The 8,155-nt window shown below is 42.9% G+C and overlaps 1 pseudogene; it reads left to right on the plus strand.

The window, feature by feature from the left end:
- The first annotated feature begins 2,952 nt into the window (after positions 1-2,952).
- On the plus strand, positions 2,953-3,484 carry LOC113927381 (annotated as a pseudogene).
- The last annotated feature ends 4,671 nt before the right edge of the window (positions 3,485-8,155 follow it).

An 8,155-nucleotide genomic window follows, 5' to 3' on the forward strand; every position in this document is an offset into this window, starting at 1 on the left:
AGCCTTGCCCAACCCACCTATACTTTTGGAGATCCCCTTTTGTCCAGAGCATCCATATTGTGCACTGGTCAGCACCCATGGCTAGTGTCATCATTTTAGTGTCTCGAGCATGTCTGTCTCCTCTACACCTGGGTGGTAGATTCCTCAAGGGCAGGGACTTCCTTCTCAATGGCAGTGTCCAATGCCCAGTGAATAGTCACTGAATGACTGACCTCATGAGACTCTCCTTGGCAGAATACATTATATGCGAACAGGTCTCAAAACCCTTCTTGACTCAAAACAGGTGACTGGATTTTTATCCCATGTCCTACCTAACCAATGACCTCAAAGGGACACTGTGGGAGTGCTGGGTCCTGTACTCTGATGTAGAAGCCATTCTGCCTTAAGGAAACCTAATGTGTAACCATCCAAACCTACAGAGCATATAAATCATGCATATTTTTTGGAAAGTAGGAAAAGGGTTGCAGGAAGGGGAGGGAAGAGAGAATATCCATGATTACTTTCCTTACAAAATATTGTTTCACTGTATGGGAAGCAATCATCACTGGGCTCCTTGAGTGCTTGATTTCTTCCTCCTTCGGTCTCCTGTGGGACTTCCCTTCATCATGCATCTTCTCTCTCTCCAATTCCTTCAAACTTCTCCCTCATGCCGTGAACAACTCCAGTTCTCTTTAATTAAAAAGAAAAAAGAAAAACTATGTTTATCTCTCAGAGATCCTCCATCTCCCACAGCTGTGACTCTATCTCCCTCCTTCCCTTCTCATCCAATTTTCAGAGTCACCTAGATTCATTATGTTCACTTTTTCTATCTTTTCACTCCTAAGCTTGCTCCAGCCTGGCATCATCTACAGACATTTCTCTTGCAAAGACCGCTCCCAGGGCAAATGGTCAATTTTCAGTACTATCTTTGTTTCATTCACGGAGCCGATCATTCTTTTTCTCTCTCTTCCAAATTTTCTTCCAATTCTCCCAAGGCTTGTCAGTCTCTTCCTTGTATGCCTCTTTCTTTTTATCTTATCTTCCAAAATATTGCCATTACTCACAATTCTCCCCCTGGCCTATTTATCTTTTCCTTTATATAATCTCTTTTCCCAATTGCATTTATTTCCAAGCTTGAACTGTTACATGCACAATGATAACAATGGAATGTGGTTTTCCAGCCCAGCCCAGATTTCTTGTCCAAGATTTAAGTAGTATCTCTCAAATCTTCAAAGTCAACATGCCCACCATCTCTTCAACACCCAAGTCAGAAACCTGGGTAACACCTTGACTTCTCTCTCTGCTTTCCACCTGCCCTTCATTCATTCAGGTCCCACTCCTGGTAGAGTAAATATCTTCTCTCTCAAATTTCCCATATAATGTACACTGGAGTTGCATTTTCCTTGGCAAGGACTGGATCCCAAAGGCAATGAGCACAGCGACAATTGGGAGAGTTAAAATACCTGAAAGATGTTTGTTTCAGTCTATGAAGGATTAAATGCTACAGGAATGTCCGTTCTACCATAAACCATGAGAACACCAGATAACATATTTGAAACAAAAGTATCCAGACATTGGACAACAGATCATGCAAGACAGTAATCCCTGAGGGAACATAAAGAAACAAGGGAAGACTTACCAGTACTATAGCTCATTGTCTGGAGGCAATTTCTAGGCTGTAGGTCAAGAAGAAAGAAACTAAACAGAGCCTGATGATCTAGCTGAGTTGAAAGGCAGAGATCCAAGTTTGGGGAATCTGAGGTGTAGAATATAAGAGTAAAGGGAGATGAACTCCAGAGAGCTACACGTGAGTTCCTTTGAGTCTTTGGCTGAGTACTGATCTGAGCATATATAAGAGGAAACTCCCCAAGGCCTGGAAGTAAACCACTCTAAAAACAGTAGGATAATCAAATGCTCAAAGCTCACGCAGGGCTGGGAGTAGTTTGCATTTCTGCCAGCCGGAACAGAGGGCTCATATTAGATAAAGTACTTGCTCTTGTAGTGGGCCTAACTTAGTTCTAGAATAATGGGTCCTCTGACATGCAGCTCTTCTAGTGATGAATTCTTTCAGCTTTTCTCTGTCTAAAATAATTTTATTTTGTTTTGTTTTCTGAAAGATATTTTTGCTGGGTATAGAATTGTGGACTGACAGGTTTTTGTTTTTTTAAAGTGTTATTCCACTATTTTACTGCCAATGAAAAATCTGTTTGCATTTTAATTGTTCCTCTCTATACATAGTATGTATTTTTTCTTTCCTATTTCTAAGGTATTGAAAGCAATTTGATTATGATGTGTCTTGGAGTAGTTTTCTTCATGTTTCTTGTGCTTGGGGTTTTTAAATTCCTTGGACCTGAGTTTATAGTTTTCAACAAATTTTGAAAAATTTTCAGCCGTTATTTCTCCAGATGTTTTTCTGTTCTCCTTCCCTTTCTTTGGAGGCTCGAACTGTTAGATGTTAATCATTATATATCAATATTTAATACAAATATGAATATATAATATATTCATATTATGCAAGTATGTCTATATTAATTATTATCTATTAATATAATATGTATACAAAGCTGCTTTCAGTTGTCCCACAGATCACTGATGCACTGTTCAATTTTACGTTTCTTTTTTCTCTCCAAATTTCATTTTGAATATTTTCTTCAATCTCACTAATTTGCTAAGTTTAATTTGCTATTAATCTCACCCAGTGTATATTTTATCTCAGACATTGTAGGTTTAATCTCTAGATTTGGGTTTTTAAAAATATCTTCTGGTAGTGCACCTGGCAGTCCCACGGATCTGTCTCTTGCTTCAGCAGTATTTGGATGGAACAGATCCGGGGATGCCCCTTCTACCAGCCTCCAACCACCCCTCCAAACTTTTTTCTAGTTGCAACTTTTGGAGCCATCTTCTCGGCCACCCTCTGCCTCTGGATCCAGCCAATACCCTATTTTGAGCTTAGTTCCTTATGACAGATCAACCATGAGCTCCCAGATTTGTCAGAATTATTCCACTGAGGTGGAGGCTGCTGACAACCAACAGCCTGGTCAACGTGCATGTGCGGGCCTCCTACATCTACCTCTCTCTGGGCTTTTATTTTGACTGCAAAGATGTGGCTCTGGAGGGCGTGGGCCCCTTCCTCTACAAGTTGGCTGAGGAGAAATGAGAGGGCGCTGAGCATCTCTTGAAGATGCAAAACCATGGTGGCGGCAGTGCCCTCTTCCAGGATGTGTAGAAGCCATCCTAAGATGAGTGAGGTAAAACCCTGGATGCCATGGAAGCTGCCCTGGTTCTGGAGAAGAACCTGAACCAGGCCCTTTTGGCTCTACATGTTCTGGGTTCTGCCCATGCAGACCCCCATCTCTGTGACTTCCTAGAGAACCGCTTCCTGGGTGAGGAGGTGAAACTCATCAAGAAGATGGACAATCACCTGTCTAACCTTCGCAGCGTGGCTGACACCCAGGCAGGGCTGGGTGAGTATCTCTTTGAAAGGCTCACCCTCAAGTATGACTAACAGCCTCTGGAGCACAGCAGCCTTTCATGGGCCCCTCGGGCATTCCCCTCCCCCCCCCCCCCGCCCCCGTGCCAGGACTTCTGCCTGAGCCACTCCCTAAAGCCACTACACATCTTTTTAACCACCCTGGAGCCTTCTCCCAACCACGGACCAAATGGAAACAATAAAGCCTCTTGCAGCTGCTGGTAAAAAAAATCTTCCATGTTTCTACATAACGTTTGGAACATATGGAAAATACCATCTAGGGGCGCCTGGGTGGCTCAGTTGGTTAAGTGACTGCCTTCGGCTCAGGTCATGATCCTGGAGTCCCTGGATCGAGTCCCGCATCGGGCTCCCTGCTCCGCGGGGAGCCTGCTTCTTCCTCTGACCCTCCCCCCTCTCATGTGCTCTCTCTCCGTCTCTCATTGTTGCTCTCTCAGATACATACATAAATAAAAATCTTTAAAAAGAAAAGAAAATACCTTTTAATACCGTCTGCTAATTCCACATCTATACCAGGTCTGGATTAACTTCAACTGATTGTTGTTTCTGCATAGTGGTGCATATTTTCTTGCTTCTTTGTATACATGGTCGTGTTTGATTGGATGACTGACATTGTGAACTTTACCTTGTTGGGTGATAGATATTTTGGGATTTTTGTAAATATTCTTCAACATTGTTCTGAAATACACTTAAGTTACTTGGAAATCATTTGATCCTTTTGGGCCTTACATTTAAGAGGTTATAGAATAAACCAGAATAGTGTTTAGTTCAGGGGTAATAATCATTCTCCATTGTCGAGGCAATACCCTTCTGAGGATTCTACAAATGCTGTAAGCAGGAGGGACAGAGAGAGAGGGAGAAAGAGAATCTCCAGCAATCTCCATGCCTAGTGCGGAGCCTGACACGGGGCTCTATCTCATGATCCTGAGATCATGACCTGGGCTGAAATCAAGAGTGAGAGGCTTAACGGACTGAGCGCCCCAGGCTCCCTACCTCCCATAAATTCTACATCCTAAATATTTACCTGTCTCCGTCACTACTTCCCAATCACCTCTCCCTATAGACTACGGCAAGCGTCTCACCCTAACTATCCCCACACCTAATCCTTTTCTCTCACAACACAGCCAGAGAGGTTTTTCTAAAATGAAAAACAAACCATGCCTCTCTTCTGGCCTCTCACTGCTCTTAGGATAAAGCTCACAGTCCATATTGAAGACTCAAGGCCCTTCTTGGTGTGGTCCCCACCCTGCTTGCTCTCTTGAATCTTTTGGGAAACCATTCCTGCCTTTGCCTCCTGGCTCCATTCCTACTCTTTCATCCCGGGGCTTCCTGCTGGAACACTTCTAATGATTTTTCACTCAGTTAATGCCTGATTCTTCATTAAGTTCCCAGTTTCAATACCACTTCCTCAGAGAAGGCTTTCCTGACCACCTATGTCCCTCCCCACGACTCAGGTGCTGTTCCTGCCATGCACTCTCATATTTCTTCGCTTCAGTGATCATAGGACTTATCTCACCATATTATGAATTGTCTTTCCCCATCCCAACTGCTGTGCCTATTTCCCATGGTATCCCAGCACCTACCCCAATGTTTGGTTCTAAAAAGAACAAATGTTCATCCTCCATAACATATTGCAGGTCTGCTCCTTCCGTCCCAATCCCAGAGCACCATCCTAGGCCACGCCCCTGCAACCCTGGATTCCTGAAAAAGCCTCAGATCAGCCTCCCTGCCCGAGGGTCTCCTTCATCTAATCCACTTGCTGCTGCTCGCAGCAGCAAGAACCATTGTCCTCAAGCATCATTTTGATCATATCACTCTCCTTCTTAGAAGCCTACAATAGCTCCAATTGCCTCTTGAATTAAATTAAAACTCCTAATCATGGGTCTCAAGGGTCTCTACCAATTAGCTGCCTCCCTTCCCCCACACCTAGCTGCTGTCATCTTTCCACAGGCCCTCCAGCATGGCTTCCCCTGCTGCCCTGCGAATCTGCGCCATGCCCACCTCCCCCCCTAAGCTAGCCCCTGTGGCACTCTCTCCTCCTTTCTTAGCTTCTCTTTTTCTTTCAGCCATATCATATCCCTTCCTGCACTGAAAAAATATGGCTCAATAATCATTTTCCTCATGGTTGTTTCCTAAATCATCTCCATGTGGCTTTGTCCTTTCTAGCATAGCCTGTTTTCAGGTGTGTAGAATATCTGTGCTTATAGGTATGTTGTTAGTGTCCCATGCCCTACAGCTTCTGCTAACTTATTTTTGGTAGCGTCTTCCCTGTTAGGGTCCAGCAACTCCAAGGACAGGGATGATGTCTTTTCATCCCTTGTAACTCCCTGTGATCCTCAGGCATGTTCTGTGCCTGAGGTCCTTGTTTACCTTTGCAACAGAGATGGAGGGGAGACTGGAAAGTGGGAATTCCCTAAAAGAAACTCGTTTTCCTTCAGATTTGCCAAACCAGGCCCTAGTCAGTCTGACAGGTGCAGCCCCAGCTAAGCAGCAGATAGTTTGTGTTCAGCATCCCTGTCATGGGGGTGGGGGGATGTGTTGGTGGATCTTAGTGTGGTGGTGAGGAACAGGGACAAAGACAAACCTTTCTGATTGTCCGCCCTATGCCAAACACTGTGGTGGGGGCTTTATGTATAGTATTTCATGACTGCCTCCCAATAACCTGACAAATTACAAATGATTATTCCTGACGTACACATACCCTAGGAAGTCGGAGAGGTGAGTATAATCTGCCTGGTCACTGATTCAGGTCTTCCTGATCCAAAACACATGCTCCTGTCTTTATACCAAGGAAGACATGTTTCTGGATAAGTGGACCTTCTAGCAGAGTGCCCCAAATCTAAACCATAATTGGAATATTCACTCTGACACTGTTGTGTCCACCAACATATAGACAACATATACAACGTTGTCTACCACTTTACGTCTGAAGAAGATGCTCATCAAGGCTGAACCACATGGCTCTGCTCACGCTTGTTTACTTGTGTAGCCCTTGTGAAATAAGATTCTTCCCATAAATGATGGCTTTTTAAATTTTAGTCAAAGATTCCTTTAAGAATTTGATGAAAGACATGGACTCTCTCCCCAGAAAAAATATATGAACATGTAACTTTTGTACAATATCAGAGTGTTCACAGACACATCTTACTTCCAGCCATAGGTTTATCTAGACCTCAGGCCTGCAGAGAGAACTGCATACTCTCCTTATGCCTTTCCTATTTTACTGCTCCAGACCTACTCAAGGTAAATGTGTGAGGACTCTGTGCCAATATTATTTATGTACATGTTTCAAATGATTGCTCCGTAAGTCTTGACTTATTCAAAGATGCAAAAGCTAGCTTCAGCATGGAGACCTATGAGAAAACCTAGGGACTGAAAAGAATTTAGAGAAGGGGCTTTTGGGAAAATAAGTTTCATGACCCTTCACAAGACAGGTTGTGCATATATTAATCTATGGTCCCTACTGGTAGGTTTTAATCACATCTTTATTTCCAGGTGGGCTTTCACTGTGATTGTAGACAACACTATCCTTCCATCTCAGCTTAATTGTTTGAAGCTCGCACCAGACTCTGCTCTATCTACAAGGGGAAGCTCCTTCCCAAACAGTAAATTCATTTTCCTGGGAAACTCTTCCCTTTGTAGTTGAGGGGAAAGGAAAAAACTGGAGGTTTTGGGGAAGCTTTTTGAGGCTGAAGAGTGACATCTCTTGGTGGAGAGATGGAAGGGACTTTTAATTAGGCCACTGTTCCCAGGGACGTTTTGGAAAATGAGTGTTCATGGCCTCCCAGTGTCCATGAACCCCTTAAAGTCATATGAGAAATTTGGGGTGTAAAATGTGTATTTTTTCTGAAAAAACAATGGTTCAGGGCTTTCGTCAGATTCTCAAAGGGTTCTTTGCTCATGAAAGTTCAAGTACACTGGGTTGGGCCTGTATTTTCTGTGTTTGAAGTCAGAAGATGACCTGCAGCAGAACCACTGTGGAGTGCTTGTTAAAAAGTCAGATTCCAGGGCCCGCATCCCCAATTTTCTGAATTAGAATCTCTAGGGGTATGACCTGGACTCTGAATCTTTACAACTTCCCCAGGTGATTTGGTTAAATTTCTGAATATGCTAGGAGGTTTCAATGTTTGATATCACCCTTTAGAATAAGGCCAACAATTACAGTGTAGGGAAATACTTATATTTACCCAAAGAGGCCTGGGTTCAAATCCCAGCTCAGCTACTCACTAGAGGTGTCAGCTTGGCAAATGATGAATGTCTCTGAACCTTAGTTCCCCCACCTGTAAATATGAGGCTAATTTATTGTCTTAAGATAATATTGCTTAATACATAGTAAGAGTCCAAAAAGTATTATTTACTGCTCATAGCTTCTTCTTAAATATTGAGTATTCTTCTCAAGCTCTCTAGGTCTAATGTTTATTTTTTTACATGCTCTATGAGGCTTTTTTCATAAAAGTATTGTCAATAAACAAAACAAAACAGGTTAATTACTTTCTACAACATATAGCCATGTATAAAGGGGTTTTGTTATGCCATCAAATATGCCTGAACTGTAAACTATAAATTGAAATTTTCTTTGCCTCAACTTAACAGACAAATTAGCAATATTCTTATTTTGCAGGCTCTACCACACTGCAACTCTCTCTGTGGACTCATGGTGATTTTAGAAAATGGAAAGCATACATGTCG

Source organism: Zalophus californianus, chromosome 7 (genome assembly GCF_009762305.2).
Source record: "Zalophus californianus isolate mZalCal1 chromosome 7, mZalCal1.pri.v2, whole genome shotgun sequence".
Classification (NCBI taxonomy): Eukaryota; Metazoa; Chordata; class Mammalia; order Carnivora; family Otariidae; genus Zalophus; species Zalophus californianus.